Here is a 20,269-nt window from a genome sequence, read left to right as displayed (position 1 = left end):
TGGCAACCTCATAGGAGGAACAACAGTATCAACTAACACAGACACCCGAGAGCTCCCAGGGACTGAGCTACCAACCAAAGAGCATATACACGTTGGTTCCTGACCCCCGCTGCCCCCGCTGCCCCCCGCTGCCCCCACTGCCCCCCGCTGCCCCCGCTGCCCCCGCTTTCCCTGCTACATATGTAGTGGAGGACTGCCTTGTCTGGCCTTAGTGGAAGAGGATGTGCTTAATCATCTAGAAACTTGATGCCCCAGGGAAGGGAGATGCTATCAGGGTGATGTAGGAGTAGTGGGTGGGTGGGGTTACACCCTCTCAGAATCAAAGGGGATGGAGGATGAGGTGAATTACTGGCAGAGGGGGAACCAGGAACTGGGACAATATTTGGAATGTAAATAACTAAAATAATTTAAAAAGAAGAATAAGTAAAAGGAGGAGGAGGAGGAGGAAGAGGGGGAGGAGGAGGAGGAGGAGAAAAAGGAGGAGAAAGAGGAGGAGAAAGAGGAGGAGGGGGAGGAGGAGGAGGTCCTTGTACCCTCAGAGAATCCACTGATTGTTTGTGGAGCTGGCAGTATGTGGGCATAAAGCAGGTTGATGGGAATTCAGTCCTAGCAAATTAGGGAACAGCTTTTCTTAACCCTCCAGCCTATCAGTCAGCTCTTACGTACTTCCAATTTCCTCTTCTGCAGCATTCCTGAGCCTTGGAGTGGGTGGTGTAGCTGACTCACCGGGGCCTGATAGGACAGAATTTTATATATTACATCAACTGCTCTTAGTAGCTTAAAGTATCACTTCTCTGTCTAAAAACCAAGTCCCCTTTAGCAGTAAATGTGAAACGACCACGTATGTGTAAAACATGTCCATGTGCACACACGCACACACACACACACACACACACACACACACACACACACACACACATATCATGGCAAGAACGGGAATTTGGAAAACTGATTTTCAGGCCATTCATCTATGTTGTTGTGACAAACTAAATAGTGTGCTTGGGTGAATGTCTAATCAAGAAAGTATTAGTCCTTCATGATGAAACAGAACCGTACCTGTATACATGATACCAAGCCAAAAAAGAATTCATCATTTTACAAGGCTACCCTCCCCTCAGTAAAGCTGCATCAGGGCCTGTCCCCTTTGTTGATTGGTACAGAGACCCTCCCACCCACCCCCAATGTGCAAGGAGTCTTGACAGCTACTCCATGAGAATTTTGTGTTCACTTACGTTATCTCCCAGAGGACTGAGAACAGTAGCCTTCGTGTTCTCTGGCCCTGATGTCATCATATCTGCCATCAATGCTCCGGTCAGAGCCCATTTAATTTCAACGTCCAGCACATTAGCTCATTTAATTTCAATGTCCAGCATATTAGCTTAACAGGCAATAGTTGCTCTGAAATGAAACCCCATTCCGGTGTCTGTTCCTCTCTTTACTGAGCATTTGACTTTAAATTTTAATAACGTAATCTGCATCCCGGCTCTTACTGTCAAGTGTTCATTCTCCTTTTAACAGAAACACGAAACATCCCAATCACTCCCCAAAGGGAAATTTGCATCCTGCTTGTACAAAGTTTATTAAAGATTGAAAAGAGTTCATAAAGTAGAAGACGCGCGTGTTTTGTTTTCCCTGTTGATGTTGTTATAGGCACGCTGACTTTCTGCTTACAGTGCTCATACTAAAACAAGGCATTCCCTGGTCACCTGGAACCCTGCAAGCCTGTTGATGGCTGATTGACAACTCAAGCATGGGCCCGCTCCTCTGTTTCAGTTCTCTTGGATTTTAATTTGTAATGTTGATTGTCACCCTTGGGTTGTTCATCAGCATTCCTACGCTGGCAGTCTTCAGTGAATTATAAAAGATGTCATGACAGACTGAACTTCAGGCCTGCAGTGACCATGAAGCACTTAGCAGAAGCAGTCTGCCTTCTGTCAGGGTGTCCCTTTTAACTGCACACTTCCCACTCAGCCATTGTCTCTTGCCAGCCTAGAAAGGAGGGCTGGTAATTCGATTTTATGACTACCTCAGCTAAAATCACTTTTAAAACTTTCAGTTCTGATACTCAGATTCTTTAAGCTGTACCTATAGAATATATTTCCCCTGAAGTCATTTTTAATGACAAGTGCATCTCCTTATTTCTTACTTATCCATTAATTTTTAGAAAGTGTGTACTTAGTACTGGTTCTGTTTTCCTTTCTACTGCAAAAAACACCATGACCACGGTCAACATGGGGAGGAAAGGCTTTATTGGCTTAAACTTCCAGGTCACAATCCACAATTGAGTGAAATCAGGACAGGAAATCAAAGTAGGTTCTGAATCAGAAACCATAAAGGGATCTGGCTTACTAACTGACTCCCAGACTTGTGCTCAGCTAGCTTCTTATTCAGCCCAGGCCATCTTGCCTAGGAATAGGGCCGCCCACAGTGGGCAAGCCCTAAGACTTGTTCATAGACCAATTTGTTTTTGATAACTTCTCAGTGGAGTTTCCCCATTCCTAGGAAACTCTTAAGTTGTGTCAGGTTGATAGCTGAAGATATCTGGAGTGATTCCTACAAGTATTAACTAATAAAAATAGCAAGATTTGAAGTGGCTGTCACTCACCTTTTATGATAACAAAAGTAGAGAGAGCAGGTACCTCACAGCACCTAAGAGCAGGCCCCACCCCCAGGAATAGATGGCTAACACAAAACAAAGTGGAACTCTTACAGTCTTTTTGTCTCATACTGCTCTCTTTGAATTTTTTTTTCTGTTTTACTAGTCTTGTTTGTATGTAATAGTTTACAAGTTAGTGATTTTATGGTAGTTTTCTTCTGTGTGAGTTTCTTGTGGTGTGAATGTGTGTGTGTGTGTGTGTGTGTGTGTGTGTGTGTGTTTGCTTCTTTGTTTTCTACATAGAGAGAGATAGGAAGGGTGCATACCTGGGTGGGTGGGAAGATGGGAAGGGTGTGGGATGAGGAGTTGGCAGAGGGGAAAGTGTGATCAGAATCTATTGAATGCAGACCTCAGCACTCACAGAAGACCTAGATGAGTTTCCTTAGATCGTTAGTTAGTCCTCTCTGATGGAAATTTATGCTAAAAATGAAAGCTTCTGTGTGAATTAAATTCCAGTAAGACTGATGACCAGAGCAGAGCTTCTCTTTCCCTGCTCATTCTCAGGCTGATGGTGAATTGGACAGCAAGTGAATAGATGTTTAAGTGGTGTCTAGAGCATTCTGAATTTAAATCACTTTACCGTGAGTGTGTGTGTGTGTGTGTGTGTGTCCCTTTCGTTTTATCTCTTTCTTCAAGAGCAGTAAATTATAGAAAATCAAACAACCCCAGGTCTCCTATAAACATTTAACAGCACAGACACATCCCCAGGACCCAGAGCAGTTAACTCAGAATTTGTATATGATTAATTTTAATATACATGTGCATTAGTCCATGTATCAGCTACCAATTATAGAATAGCATGGAGCTCCTCAGTCATTTAAAGGATGTTGCCTTCCTTTTGTTGTTCTTTAATGATTACTAGGTGGCCACCTTAGTCCCCTGCTTTGTTGTTTAGCACCCAGTCAGGACTGAAACCCAGTAGCTGCTAAGAAGGGTCTAGTTGGCTGGTTTTGATCTACTGTTAGTTATCAGGGAAGCCATCTGAGGCATTGGACAGGTAGTAACCAACTTAAGGTGCCAGGTGTGAAAGACAGGTGGAAATATAAAACATGCATGTACCGACTGATTGCCCTACCCCTGCCCCTTCATAATTTGTGGAGATTTTTGATTTAAAAAGTTACTCTATCCTGCCTCCCACTAACGGGGAGCTGTCTCCTTGATAAATCAGCTTTTTGAGTAGAGACACTTCTGTTGGCTCGAACTTGGTTTTCATGGTGGATTTTCCCCAAATTCTCGAATCCTAACAAAAGGGTAGCCCTCTTCTTTTCATCTCACGTGTCTCAGGCCTTCAGGAACACATCCATCTTACTCCAAACATATTTTAACTTATCAATGTCTCTCTGAGAACAGACTCAAAGAGCATCACATTACATCAGAGTCTCAGGTGCCCGGACAGTTATCGATCTTTGCTACCAAGGTGACTGCTCTTCACTGGGTGAATGCTATCATTTCTGCATCCTAATATTTCATTAGTTCTTTTTGAAAACTATGCAAACACTAAACCCATGTCCATCCCTATAGCTTGTTGATTCTGTCAGAACCAAGCTTCCTAAGTCTTGTGTAGCTGGACTTCACACGTTGAATGAACAGATCTGTGGTTTTGAGACTGAAGTGTTACCAGATGACAAAATTGAGACAAGATCATCCAGACCATTCATTATGGCGTTTGTTAACAAAAATGACATATTTGCTGTTGGCAATGCCATACTTTTTAATTTGTTAATTATTTTATTTGTTTACATTTCACATGTTATCCCCTTTCTGGTCTCCCCTCCACAAACCCACCACCCCATCCCTCTGCCCTTTGCCTCTAAGCAAGTAGCCCCCCACCCACCCACTGTTGCCTCACCTCTCTAGCATCCCCCCTCTCTGGGGCATCAAACTCCCACAGGACCAAGGACCTCCCCTCCCACTGATACCAGGTGAGGCAATCCTCTGCTACATATGTACCGGGAGCCATGGACGGGCCCATGTATACTCTGGTTGGTGGTTTAGTCCCTGGGAGCTCTGAGAGGTCCAGTTAATTGATACTGTTTTTCTTCCTATGGGGGTCACAATCCCCTTCATCTCCTTTATACCTCCTAATGCTTCCTTTGGGATCTCCAGGCTCAGTCCAATAGTTGTCTGTGAGTATCTGCATCTGTTTTAGTCAGATGCTGGCAGAGCCTCTCAAAGGACAGCCATACCAGGCTCCTGTCTGCAAGCACACTGAACTCTGAGCCACAGGTTTGCTGCCAAAGCACAGGGGAACATGCTTGCTGTTCCTTCTCTTTTTACTCTCAGGAAATCCCAGTTGTTGCTTGCATAAGAAAACCCTTCCCTTATGTGTAAAAACTAAGCAAAGCTACCTTAACGGATACAAAGACTATTTAACACATTCAAGTCAAATACTTCCTTCAAGATCCAGGGTGTTCCTGGAGTCTTCACACTCCTCACTGGAATGCTGTTGGTGCAGAACCTGCCCCAGATGTGTTGCTCAGTGAAGTCAGAAGGAAAGTTAGGAGCATCGGTAAGAGGCCTCACTGTCAGACATATCTACCTTCCTCATCATAAGCATGGATTTATGAGAATTAGTCATCACTGGGTACCTGTCCATCCTGTCCACATGCTCAGAAATCGTTGTATTATTATAAAGATTTGTTTATTTTGTTGTTGTTGTTTGGGACAGTGTACAATGTATAGGTCTAAGTTGTCTTAGAGATCACTAAGTAGACAAGGCTGGCATCAAACTCACAGAGCTCAGCCTGCCTCTGCTTCTGGAGTGTTGGGGTAAAAAGCATGGCCTGTCTTATTTTATTTGTTTGTTTATTTATTTATTTTGTGAAAACATAGCATACAGCAGAGAAGAATACTGTACATTTGCATTGACTTTTGCTTCTATCTTTAGGTATTGCTTTTTGTAAGACTGAGTTCTGATTTATAATCCCTCTGCCTCAGTTTCCCCGAGTGGGATAACAACCATGTGGCATCACATCATACTCCCTCTGAAATGCTGGTGTAAAGTTGCAGAAGCTTTGTAATAATACAGTATTTATAACAAAATGAAATGATTTCTTAGAGTTCATCACATAGACTACAATTTTTTGTTAAGTGGACTTGGCATCACTGTATCCCCAGGACTGCAGCTTCTTGCACGTTGGAATTGCAGATGTGAGCCACTGCATTCAGCTAAACCACCTTATTTCATGTGTTTTACTCAAAGAAAATCTTTTATATGATATACAGAATTATAAGTATATCAACTGAATATAAAATAGAGTGTCTTAGTTGGAGTTTTCTACGGCTGCAAAGAAATGCAGTGACCAAAGCAAATCTTAGGAAGGAAAATATTTAATTGGAGCTGACTTAGGCTTTGGAGGTGTAGTCCATCATCTTCATGGTAGGAAGCATGGCAGCGTGCAGGCCAGACATGTTGATGGGGAGGTAGATGAAAGTTTTACATATAGACTGGCAGACAGCAGAAAGAGAGAGTGACACTGGGCCTGGCTGGAGCCTTTAAACCTCAAAGCTCATCCCCAATGACATACTCCAACAAGGCTACACCTATTTCAACAAATCCGCAACTCCAAATAGTGATCCTCCCTGGGAGGCTCAGGAGGCCATTTCAATGAGCCCATCACATATATGTACATGTCTTAAATTTACATGTATTTCATGTACACAGGTGTCTCTATTACTCTTAAGAAAATTAACAACTGAGTTTTGTGACTTTTAGAAAAGTCCAGCGTATACTCTGCCGATAAATGGCTCTCCTCTCCTCTTTAACTAGTGATGTGGAAAGCATTATGGTAAACAGAAGAGCGGGCTGATTGGGACCATGTGCGCAATGCCAAAACAAGTCATTTGAGTGGTTCGTACTTTAAGGAATTTGAAGGCAAATTAATTGAAAAATCCAGTTTTAAGACTCTGACATATCTCTGACTTTTATATTACACAACAATAGCTGCCTTTATGACATCCACTGAGCCATAAATATTCATAAATACTTGGTCATGCTGGCTATGATGATTAACAGTGATTTGTTAATTTGTCAGGGTCTAGTCTCACTTGGGACACAAGCTTCTGGAGATGCATTTGAGGGATTATCTATATTAAGTTGATTGAAGAACGAGACTCACGTTGACTGTAGAGAGAATCATTTATGGGTGCAATGTCTGGGGGAGGCTGCGTCCTGGCCTCAGTTGAAAGGAAAAGGTAGAATGTCCATTAGCATTCAATACCCTCTGCTCCATGGCAACAGATAAACTATGACCAGCTGCCTAAACCCCTGCTGCCATGTCCTCGGATACAAACCATTACATCTTTAAGTCACTTTGTAGTATTATCTGTTACAGCAATGCGACAGATAGCTAATATAGTGGCTCAGTGATGGAGTCACAGCACTCGGGAGGCCAAGGAAGAAAATTGCTGCAAGTCCAAGGTCACCTTGAGCTACATAACAAATTTTAGGCTAATCTACACTACAGAATCAGATCCTGTTTCATATACACATAAACTTATATATTAAATGTTATTATTCAACTTGTACGACTTGATTGGAATTTCAGCTGATAAACTACTAAAGGAAAAATAATTTAGGCTGATAGTTCATTCTAAAATTAGTAGTGACAATTGTCAAGATGTCTCAAGATATAACCAAATACAATTTTCAGGGTGAAAATACTGTTTTTATTTCTCTTAAGAACACAAAGAAAGAAGAAAATGGACTTGTGAAAAAAAATCAGAGGAATACGTTAAAATAAAATAAAAGTGGCATAAATTTTTCTAAAAACCCTTTAGACATAATCAGGCATCAAAGTGTTTCATATCAGGTCTCTGTAGGTAATACTGCAGAATCCACAAGTATATGGTACAGCCATTGATGACTGGGTCTTGCCAGGAATTGAGGGGTTATTGTCCATTTGTCTTTATAAACAAATATGAGAATATGGGCAAAAAGAGAGAGGTCAGTGTGGAATTGTGGGAACCCATCACCTGTCTATCACACACACACACACACACACACACACGATATCTTGTTCATTGACATTTTCTCCAAGACTAGAAATGGTACTGCTCTTGTCTCCAGTAAATACTTGTTAGATGAGTGAATAAATAATTGTCACTTGAGCTTCTGATTGCTTAAATCTTAATTAGTTGGTGCTTTGAAAGCTTGAAAAAACTCATACATGTTTTTTTCTTAATCTTAAAATCTACTTACATAAGCCTAAAGCCTTCGACCATCGATGTGACTCGTCTCACATCAGTGTTTTGGGGTTGTGAACTTGTCTAAGACCCCCCATAATTAGACATCCAAATTCAAAATTCACATAGTTGGGATTGAACATAAGACGCCTTCTCTAACTAAACAGAGAAGGGGGAGATGCCAGAAGCCAGGACCCTCGCCCTTACCCTCACCCCCTACCTTTCCCCACCTGCACAATGTCCTCTGAAGCTTGGCAACTGCAAGATCCTGCTTAGCAACTGCAGATAGACTCAAAGCAGTGTACCATATCATCTTAAGAATAGCAGGGAGACCATAACTCAAGCAGTGTACCATATCTTCTGAAGAACAGCAGGTAGATCATAATTCAAGGCAGAGTACCTTATAGACCATGACATGTTTCAAGGCACAGGCCAAGAAGATTTTGTACTTTTCCACCACCTTGCCCTTCTTACCCCCTCCCCTTGTAAAACATGCTATAAAAAAGCATTAAAAAAAAAAAGAAAAAAAAAGAAAAAAATAAAAAAATATGAAATATGTGTTAAGCTAAATAGGCACCAATAGCTAGTATGTCATATATACTCCTAACCCTCAAGAGACTTCAGGCCCCAGGGAGTCGGGGAGGCCTGGTGACATGGGTGTGAGACATACTCTTGGAAGTGGGGAGGGGGAGGAGGTATGACATGGGGAGCAGTTGAGGGCAAACCAGGAGAGAGAGGGATAAAGTCAGTCCTGTAAAAAAGATTAAAAAGTATTTTTTAAAATCAATTTAATATTTTGATATAACTGAAAAGAAACTCAGAACATTAAGACACAATGACGGTTTAATAAATAAATGAGATCTTTGGCTAAAAGGGACAGCCATGCATAGAACTCAGGTTTTCAAAATACAAGATGCTATAATACCAATAAAATTAAATATGATGAATAGTAAAGAATACAAAATTAATGAGCTTCAGATACTGGGTTGAAGTACTGAGTTCCATGAATCTTTAAGTTATTGCTAAACTGGTACATTTGATAGAAAAAAAATAGCAAATCATTTCACATCTTCTTAGCAATATTTAAGATATTCAACACATTTCAGTCACTGTCACAGTTGAATATACCAAAACCCGTGGGTTTGTGGAGAGATATAGACAGATAAAATTGTGTGTTCTATCTTTAGTTATGTCTGAGTTTTACTCATACATTTTATTACTAGAGCCAAGTTTAACCAACATTTTATTTTATAAAACCTGCACAATCTTTCCCACTGGAGTAAGTAAGACTTATTTTACTTCTAAATATTCAAGTGTCTGGGAGGTGGAAAAACATGAATTACTTGCTGTAGCCTCAATGCCCGAGGCAAGGATGTTGGCCAATTAGAATAGAAGTCAATGCTAATTTTATTCTTATTCTCTTTTCTTCACCAAATATGGCAAAATAAAACTTCACGTATATTTAAATAACTCCATTTATGATGCACTTTCATATATGTCAACAGCTCAATAGTAAGCTCTCCCTTCCATGGAAGAAACTTTAAGTGAGTTGCAATCCTTGCAGAGCTACTAGAATGCAGTAAGGACCTATATCCAGTTCTGCATTTCTCACCTTGAAGCTGGATCCTCAGATTTCCCTTGCTCTCCTTCTCCATGTGTTTACAAATGGCTAAAACAAACTGGCAATAGACAGGCTAGCATGGGAAAGACATACAAGTTATTGTCTTCATAGAGGCATCGTAGAAAGAAGGATAGAACTTCATGAGCCAAAAATCTTGAAGTTTACATGGGCCTTTGTCACAGAGTGGGAGGTGAAGAGAGGAAGGAATTTCTAAGAAAGAGCAATGGATATTTAGGGGTAATAAATAGGCCCCAAAACAGATAAGAATGGGGAGCAAATAGGGAGCAAAGGTCATCTGGGCATTGGCTGTAGGATTACCTCCAGAGTTCTTAAGTTTACCTTTAATGTTTAATGAAATTATGGGGAGGGAACTTGATTAAATAAGTCTCTGGTGGGACAGCTAGACTTAGATTAGGGAATTTGAGAGAAAGCATGTTCTTATGTGCCGGGAAGACAAAGAAAGTATGGGGAAAGAGGCTTAGGTGGTTATAGGGCCCTGGAAGCCTCTCCTTTAGTTCAAGGAGGAAATATTTCTGACCTCTAGCAGGAGAAAGTAACAGCAGATCGTCTGTGTTCAAAGACTGAAAGTTTATGAAGAAAAGAACTTCACAACTACTAGCTGAGCAACTAAGTCACACAACCAAATGCATAAAGCAAGAACAGTTTATCTGTTCAGTTCTGTCACTGGAAGCTCTGAGTTAAAATAATAGTGATAACGGCCCACAAAATAATTACCACTAAATGGCCCAAAGAGGATCAATGTAACAAACCTTTTATATAAGGTCTTTTCTGGAAAGTTCCTTTAATGTAGAAAAGGAATGTTTTATGGCTCATACACTAATCCATTAGACATCTTTCACTGAACATATGACATATATCTTCCCACACATAAAGCCTACACAAACTATTCTTACTTTAAGAAAATGCACTAATACACCTTGAGTTCAAAGTAACTATGGCATCCAAAAATGATCAGGAAAGAAACATAGCCCATTGATGTATAGAGTCTTATGCACACACAAAAATACACACACACACACACACACACACACACATGCACACAGCATGCATGCATGTATGCATGCAGAAAATTATTTTCTATTTTCCAAAATTAGTTATAAATAAAAATTTAAGAACTCTGTAAGGAAAACATGAAAACTCCATGTCTTCCCTGTAGAAGCTTCAGCATTGCTGAGTCACGATGGTATGCATAACACCCTGGCTCCAGCAGGATATATCCATGTCTCACAAACCTCTGAATCAACTGCATGGAAAGCAATATAAAGAACCTGTACTGAAAGGGAAAATCTCCGTACTATTTTGGTGACAGGATTTTAAAGTATTAAAGTCATGGAGAAACACAGAGTCAGGTTGTAGTAGTAAAGAAGACATTTGGGCAAAGGCTCAGAGGAAGTGGGAGAATTCTTCATAAGGATGTCTGAGGCAAGAGTGTTCCTGGTTGTGAGAAACTCTGAGCAGAATTGAGAACATTCTTTTAAAGTGGGCCTGCATGACTCAGGTTCTGTGGGCGCACTGAGTGCTAGAGATATACAGGGACCAGATATTACAATAAAAATAATGAAGAATCTAATATCCATAAATATGTTTTAACACAGTCATTATTAAGTCAATTCACAATCATTACTCCAAAGTCCAGGATATAAAAATTGATTATAATGTATCGTTATATTAATTCACGAGCTTTCTAAATTATATAGGTTTTATATTGGGGGCAAAATCTTCATGAGAATTTTTGTATTAAACTTTAAGGCATTCTTTGTTTCCATCATGCCAGTTTCTTGGACTTAAATGATCAGAAGAAGGTTTTGGTCCTGGATAGCCATGATCAAAACCTGCCATATTGTCCAGAGAGCATATAGTCTAGTTGTATATTACTAATGAAGTTATTTTGTTAGTGTGATGCTTGCTATGACCGAGTAGACATCATTTTCATCTACTGTCCACTGCGAGGTGTGTTCACTCAATGGAGGTTGAGGCATTGCTCTCGTGTTTGCTGGCCGTCCCGGGTGACTAGTAACGGAATTCTTCTAGAACTAACTGTATGCCCAGCCACAAAGAAAACTTCAGTAACTTTAAACGGAGAAAGAATGCAGAGAGTGTGCTGTGCTCCCCATGTGTGGGCTAAAACTAGAAATAAATGTGGAGTAACACTGGGTAATTCACAAATACATGGAAACCGTACCAGGCTCTATAAATAATTAATGGGTTGATAAATAAATCAAAAGGGAAATAAGAAAATGTGCTGAGCTGGGTGAAAGTGAAGAGGACACAGATAGAAACTGCAGATGAACCATCACTGTGATGGAATAAATGGCTAGAAGGCTTGCATTTAACAAGAGGGGCGTGTGAGATCAGGAGCTTCCTGACCTGGACCAAGGCAATGGTTGGGAAAAATCAACAGAATCTAAAAAAATAAAAAGAACCAAATGAAGATATTTTTTCACATAAATTGGTTAAATAGAGGCTCTTCCCCACTTTCTATTCTATTAGATTCAGTGTATCTGGTTTTATATTGAGGTCTTTGATCCACTTGACCTTGAGCTTTGTGTAAGGTTACAAATATGGATCTATTTGTCTACATACAGACTACCAGTTAGATCATAACCATTTATTGAAGATGCTTTCTTTTTTTTCCGTTGTATGTTTTTGGCTTTTTCTTTTCAAAGATTAAGTGTCTATAAGTGTGTGGGTTTATTTCTGGGTTTTCTTCAATTCTATTCCATTGACCCACCTGTGTGTCTCTGTACCAATATCACATGGTTTGTATCACTATTGCTCTGTAGTACAGCTTGATGTCAGGGATGGTGATTCCCCCAGAAGATCTTTTACTGTTAAGGATTATTTTCACTATCCTGGGGTTTTTGTTTTCCCAAACGAAATTGAGAATTGCTCTTTCCGTGTCTTTAAAGAATTGTGTTGTAATTTTGTTGGGGATTGCACTGTATCTGTAGATTACTTTTAGTAGGATGGCAATTTTTATTATGTTAATCCTACCAATCCATGAGCATTGGGAGATCTCTCCATTTTCCGAGGTCTTCTTCAATTTATTTCTTCAGAGACTTGAAGTTCTTGTCATGCAGATCTTTCACTTGGTCAGAGTTACCCCCAAGATATTTTATATTATCTGTGGCTATTGTGAAGGGAGTTGTTTCCCTAATTTCTTTCTCAGCCTGTTTATCGTTTGTATAAAGGCAGGCTACTGATTCATTTGAGTTAATTTTATATCCAGCCCCTTTGCTGGAGTTGTTGTAGAAGTTCTCTGGTGGAAATTTTGGGGTCGCTTATGTATACTATCATCTAATAGTAATAGCCATCATGATATTTGCAATACCATGCAAATAGTAATAGCCAATTTGTATCCCCTCAATCTCCTTTTGTTGTCGTATTGCTCTAACTAGAACTTTGATTATAACCAGGCAGCATACATGAGCTAGTTTGAGGCTCCTGACACATACAGCAAAGGGTTACCAGGTCTGGGCTTAGCCCTTGAGAGACTTGAGGCCACAGGGAATGGAGAGGCCTGGAGGAGGGCATCCTTTTGAAGATGAGGGGAGGAGGAATGGGACATGGAACTATATGAGGGTGAATGTGGAAGGGGGCAATGATTGGACTGTAAAAAAAAAGTAATAAAAAATTAGTAAAATAGAGAGCAGAAAAAGACTGACAAATGTGTGACTCTAAAATGTGGTTGCTGCCAAAAATCAGAAAAATTGCCCCAAACCCATCCTTATCACGAATAAGAAGGGATTTCAAATTACTGAAATAAGAAATGAAAGTACAGAGCATATCTGTTGATCTTTAGAAATCATGAAGCTCATACTGCAGGAATGTGAGCACCTGAAAACACTAATAAACTGGACGGAATCAAAGATGTCCCTTATTGACGTAAGATGCTTAGTCCTTATCTCTTAGAAGCCTGTTCTTTCCTAATTAGAGACAGAGAGGAAGTGGATCCAGAGAAGAGCGGAAGTGGGGATTAGCTGGGAGGAGTAGAGGTAAGAGAAACTGTAATCAGGATATAATGCGTTAAAAAATAATCTATTTTTTAATAAATGAGGGATTTTTCTAAAAGACAAAAAGAAGCAACCAACACTATTAAAAGAAAAATAAAGCTATGACACTGAATTCTGCAAAGTATTTCTTTTCTTTTTTTTTTTTTGCACATGGCAGCAACTACTCTTAACCAATAGTTAAAAACTGAAAAATTTTGTAACTCAATTGACACCATCAATTAAGTTTTAATAAACCAAATCACCAAATGGTAGAGAATTTTGAAAATTGTTTGTTTGGTTTATATTTACATCAACAATATGGAGACTAGAAACTGTTAAACTTCAATGATAAAACTTAAAAATTGGAGAACTTGCTTCTCCCAAACATGTTGATAAGTGGCCTATACCTTCAAGACAAGACAGTCAGTGTCATTAGTTACCAGGGAGATGCAAATCAAACCACAATTATGTGTTTAGTATCAACTGGCAAATGAACACAGATCCTCATGTTTTGGGGCAGGCAGTTTATTGCACAAACCATCTCCGTGCCCTCCTTATGGATTTCTGACGGACTCTTACTAAGTATTATAAATGGAGTTCTCTTGTGGCAGCATACAGGTGAGAAATCTTCAGAAACAGTTTTACTTACTTTAATTAGGCAAATAATTATGCCTTACGATGACACAAATAGGGCTGGAGAGATGGTTCAGTGGTTAGAGCACTGACTGCTCTTCCAGAGGTCCAGAGTTCAATTCCTAGCAACCCCATGGTGGCTCACAAATATCTGTAATGGGATCTGATGCCCTCTTCTGGTGTGTCTGAAGAGAGCTATGGTGCACTCCCATGCATAGAGTAAATATATAAATCTTTTTTTTGAAATGACACAAATATATATTTTTGTGTAATTCTTAATCCTATCAATGCCCTGTATTACCATTAACACTATATTAATGATATAGTATTATTTATCTGTTAATCAGATAACATAAAATTTAAGTATGTTTAACATAGACCATGAACCCCAAATGAAAATCAAAAAGGAACACCTTCAATAAATCCGCACATCATACTTTTTCACATTGGATTCTTCACTTTACCTGCTCACTCTGGTTTGCTCAATTCCACACTGTTTGGGAGTTCGAGGTAGACCTGGCTATTAGAATGAAATATGTCACATTGGGAGTATTCTCTCCTAAAATTAGACATTCTTATTTGATATAAGTTTACAGTGAGGTGTTGTGACATAGAAAATATTACCATAATGCTCTTGGGCAAGCAAGTTCTTGATGCCACAATTATATCTGCTATTATTACTTTTGTTACCCTTGTCACCTCAAGTTGAAACACTGTGATGCCCTACCATTTGTGGAGTGTCAGTGCTGGAGCTCACCTAATTTCTGTGGTTCATTTCTGACACTCTTGGTATTTGGATCATGCATTTGAATTTTGTACTGCTGGTCGTGACCTCTCTGTCATGCACAGAGACTCCCTGAGAATTCGTGTATGTTCATGGAGTACTGCACACAAACATCTCATGTGTACATCCTACCTACTCTTTTATTCCAACTGACTTTCTAAGTCATGAAGGTTTTCAATATATACATTCATAACCTACTTATCTAGCCATAAAATCCTGCCAGCTTAAGCTGTCAACCATGAAGGAAAGAGAGAAATTAGAGCAAAATCCCACTAGGAAAACTGGCAATATCTGTGTTCCTTCCTTGTCATATAGGGCAGACATCTATTTCCACAGAGAGCCTGTAGAGGTATATGCATCATTGATGGCCCTTGATTTAATACGCATAATTATCTGTTTCTTCAGTCTCCATGTTCTTCCCAAGGTATATTAAGTCATTTCAGCATAATCAATACTGACGTCATTGTGGTTGAGGCAGGAAGGGCAAAATCAAAGAAAAATCACTGGATGAAGTCATTTCAAAATACTAAGAAATAATCATGGAATTAGGACATCAAGTGTCATTACCTCCCAAGACCTTGAGAACTCTCACACTAATTAGTGGATGTGCCTAAATATTACAAAACAAAACAAAAACAGGGTGATATAGTCTGAGACATTGACACAGGTAATATGAGGGAACATAAGATAATATAGTCAGAGACGTTGACATGACATTGATCATATGAAGGAAATAACAAGGTTATATCATGTTTGTTATACAGTATGCCCTTTGTATCCACAACTAACTAAAGATCGAAATTAACTTACAAAGAAAAAACAACATATGCAGACGTTTCCACTTAACAACACTCCATAACCAATACAACAGTTGTTTACAGTGCACTCACATTGTTGTAGATACTGTGAGTGATGTTGAGATGATTTAAGGGACACAGGAGGTGTGTCCAGATTATATTCCATCTTACTATCCATGGGTTTTACAAACTACCCTTGATAGTCATAAAATCAGTACCCCAATGATACAGAAGAAATAAAACTATTTTTTTCAAGATATGAACATATGTAACGTTTAGTGGACATATTTGTAGCGAGGTTGCTTAAATATCAATAGCTGACCATTGATAGACTAAGTCTCTATGATGTGGAGAATTCTCCCATCCATAACAGTAATTTTCAAGTGCACGATACAGATGGTATGCCCTTTCATACTTGTCAATTCATATAGAAAAAAATTATATGGCATTATTAAAAGTATGACCTCCATTGAAAGTTCTTTGTGAATGTCTTAAGGACAAGTTTCCAGTGAGGGTTTCACAACAGACTCTGGGTCCCTGTCCAGATCAATAAAATCAAGATATCTAGCGATTGGCTTGGGCTTGATTCTGAGCTTGAGTTGTTTGTAAATATTCCCAAATGATTCTAGTGTCGAAAAAGTTTGGAGAAGGCTGCCAATAAAAAATAAAATAAGGGAGGGAGAGAAGGAGGGTATAAGTTCCCCAAAGGCTTTGAACCACAGTCTACACCTTTTAAACAAGAATGACATTTTGCATCAATGACAAAGAAGGAAGGCTGTCTGTGAAGTCCTGTGTCTTAGCCTTAGAAAACAATCTACAGGGAATGGAAAACTCCCCTAGAAAGATTTGTTGCTCAGAGCTTGAGTGGAGAGATGAAACAAGGAAAAGCCTTGGTGAGCAGAAATAGCACTCCCCATGCAGACCATGTAACCGTGTGTGTCAACACCTGCCAACAGCAACAGAGATGCGCCCACACAGAACACGTAGCTGTCTTTCTGTTGAAAAGTGTTCTGGGAACTTTAACTTTTGAAAACTAAGCTTATGAAAAGCTTCTGATTGCTGAATTAAAATCCCATTCTGATGGAAATAAGCGTGAAACTTCTGCCAGAGCTTTCGGAAGTTTTAATTTGGGAAGGAGTAGGCAGAGGAGTTTGGTGTCTTAAGTTTTCCAATTTAGTAAATAATCTGAAAGATGTTTCTTCCATTAGAAGTGAAACGTATTAATCCTCCCTCTCTCATATGGGTTTAGTTGCTCTTTACTTTTAGTTTTATTTTTAATTGAAAAGAATATTTTTTCATATAATACATCCCTCCCTCCATTCCTCCTAGCTTTCCTCCACATCCTGTCTCCCATAGTTCCTCTCCCATGTTTCCCTTCAGAAAGTAGTAGGGTTGCAAGGGAAGAAAACCAAACACTACAAAACAAGATACAGTAAGACAAGGCAAAAGCCCTCCTATTGAGGCTGGACATGGCAACCCAATAGGAGGACAAGAGTCCCAAGAGTAGGCAAAAGATGCAGAGACACGCCTGCTCTCACTGTTAGAGTCAAACAAAAACACCAAGCTAACAGGCATAGCATATATGTAGAGGACCTGTTGCAGACCCCTGCAGGCCTGTGCTTGCCTCTCCCTCTCTGCGAGTCCATATGCATTCACTTAGTAATTCTGAGGGCGATGTTTCCTTGACCTCCATCTCCTCTGACTCCTATAGTCTTTCCTCCCCCTCTTCCATGGTGCTCCCCTGAGCTCTGAGGGGAAGGGCCCGATGGAGACCTCCGAGTATGTTCTCGATTTTCAATAACAGCTTCTCTTAAGAAACAGTACATTCGAAATCTTAAGTTGGTAGTTTTGTGTGGTAACAGAGTCAACCTGGAATTTTTCAGTGGGATTCATCAACAGATTACTATCCTGAAAATTCTTATGTCAGGTTTTGAACTGACAGCACATTTGTTCTGCACCACGTATTTTAAATGCCTCCCAAAGTGGTTCCATTTGAGATTTGGGGACCAGCCTAACGAGATAAGCTGGATGTTGCTTCCTAAGAGCAACGTCTCTGGAGGGAAAGCAAAGGGAGGTTTTGCTTCACACTTTACTTTAAAAGCCCATAGCTGTGAGGAGGACAAATGGAGATACCATATTGAAGGAGGCGGGTGCAGAGGAGCCTTAACTCTATGAGTCTGCCTGTGTTCGTCACTAGAACTAAGCTTTGAACAGTGGTGTGTTGTCCCTTCCCTGAAGTGAAGTCTCTACAATGTGAAGGAGTGTTGATGCTTCATGGGAAGAAAGCCATTGCTACACAGTGTGTGGGGGCAGTTCATGCGGCAGTGAGCGATCTTGTGGAGTTCGAAGGAAAACTATGGAGAATTGGTGCTTTGCTTTCACATTTGCATAGATCTGAAGGTCACACTTGGTGTCCAGGCATGCCTACTAGGTACCTTTCATATGAGCTATCTGCCTGGCTTCAGCCCTGGACTTTAAAACACTTAAAATAGTTTTACTATAAAATCATAAGGATCCTACCCCAGTGGGCATGGATCTCTGCATGGGTCATTAGTTTGATGAATGGAGTGGCTAGGAAGAGAAGGCATTTCTCAAAGCAATGGGGAAGAGAAAAAATCAGAAGTGAAGTTAACAAGTTTTCCATGCAGCAACCAAGATTAGGCCTAGGACAGTCTGTGTGCGTGGACACATGTGCCGAATGTCTAGGCTGTCCCTTATCTTGACTCACTTGCTGTTGTCAACATCATATGAACAATAAGATCCACAAATTATGTGATGTACCTTTCGCCATAGCTTTCCTTTCTGGTAAAGTGCAGTTTGAATAAGAATGGTGCTATTACTTTGTTTCCCAACCAGAATTTATCTCTACCTTCAAGGAAGCATCATTTGAATCAACATTAAGCAGATGTGAAGTAGACCTGTAGAAAGACCATGATTGGATATACTTGGTTAAACCACCCATGATATCCTACAGCTCCTAGGCAGAAGTACAGAGAATAACAACAGATCTACTTTTCTTTTGAAAGGTTGCCCTAATATTATAAAACGAACTATTCTGCTTACCAGATTTTAGTAGTATTGTCAGTCTGGCCTATATGCTTTTGGCATTACTAAGTAGCTTGTGGAAGTCAGCTCCAAAAAGTTTCTGGCCCATAAGCAAGAAGCAAGTTGTATTGGTCAGCTTTTTCTCACTGTGACAAAAGACTCAAGAAAAACTGAAAAGAGAACTGGTTTCTATTTTTGCTGGGGAGCAGTAGACTGGCACGCATAGTTTCAAGGTCTTTTTTTGTGAAGGGAAGTTTTTTTCATTTTTTTATTGGTGATTTAATTTATTTATATTTCTAATATTATCCCCCTTCTCAGTTCCCCCCCCACAAAACTCTTGTCCTCTTCCTCCACCCCTGCCTCTATGAGGGTGCTCCCCTACCCACCCCATCCACTCCTGCCTCAGCACCCTAGCATTTCCCAATGGTGGGTCATCAAGTGTCCACAGGACCAAGGGCTTCACCTCCCATTGATGTCCAACAAGGCCATCCTCTGCTACATATGTGGCTGGAGCCATGGGTAGCTCCATGTATACTCTTTGGTTGGAGTTTTAGTCCCTGGCAGCTCTGAAGGGTCTGGTTGGTTGATATTGTTGTTCTTCCTATGGGGTTGCAAACCCCTTCAGCTCCTTCAGTCCTTTCTTTAACTCCTCCATTGTGGTCCCTGTGCTCAGTCTAATGTTTGGCTACATGCATCTACCTCTGTATTTGTCAGGCTCTTGCAGAGCCTCTCAGGAGACAGCTATACCAGGCTCCTGTCAGCAAGCTCTTCTTGGCATCAGCAATAGTGTCTTGGTTTGGTGTCTGCAGATGGGATGGATTCCTAGATAGGGCAGTCTCGGGATGGCCTTTCCTTCAGTCTCTGCTCCACTCTTTGTCTCTGCATTTCCTTTTGACAGGAGGAATTCTGGATTATTCTTTTTTGAGGTGGGTGGGTGGCCCCACCCCTCAACTAGGAGCCATGCCATTGTCACTTGGTCATGCTACTTTCAGCTTGTGGTGACAGAGTAGGTCATATTAATATACAGCAGGAGAGCTGTTCACTGAATATCACCTGAGAAATGAAAGAGAGAGATGGACAGTGCCGGGATTTCATATCCTCAACATGAGTGCAGTCACAATGACCTAGTTTCCTTTTACCCACTAAAGGTGGGCTCCACCCACTGAAGGTTGTGCAGCCTGCTGATAGCTCTACAGACTGGTGATCAAACCTTTATCATTTGGGCCTTTGGAAAAGCATGTATCATCCAGATCTTATGTCATCAATGGGGCACTGAATTCAAGAACACTTTAAATGTCATTATTTTTCCCATTGTGTATCTGTTGTGTGTCACTTCTCCAATCGTCCCTGCAGTGATCTTGAAATATATTGATTTAGTCCATCGGTGCTTGTTTTTGGGTGGAAAGCAGCAAGCGCATGAAATGTGTTATCTTTGAAACAAGAATAACTACATCTGAAAAATTCCAAGTTTCAATAGTTATTCCTTCTCAAAGTGATGGTTTCAGATTTTGGTGTCAAATATTCTTGTAGAAGCCT

This window comes from Grammomys surdaster, unplaced genomic scaffold (assembly GCF_004785775.1).
Source record: "Grammomys surdaster isolate TR1022 unplaced genomic scaffold, NIH_TR_1.0 132, whole genome shotgun sequence".
In the NCBI taxonomy this organism is placed as follows: Eukaryota; Metazoa; Chordata; class Mammalia; order Rodentia; family Muridae; genus Grammomys; species Grammomys surdaster.
This window is presented reverse-complemented; position numbering follows the sequence as displayed.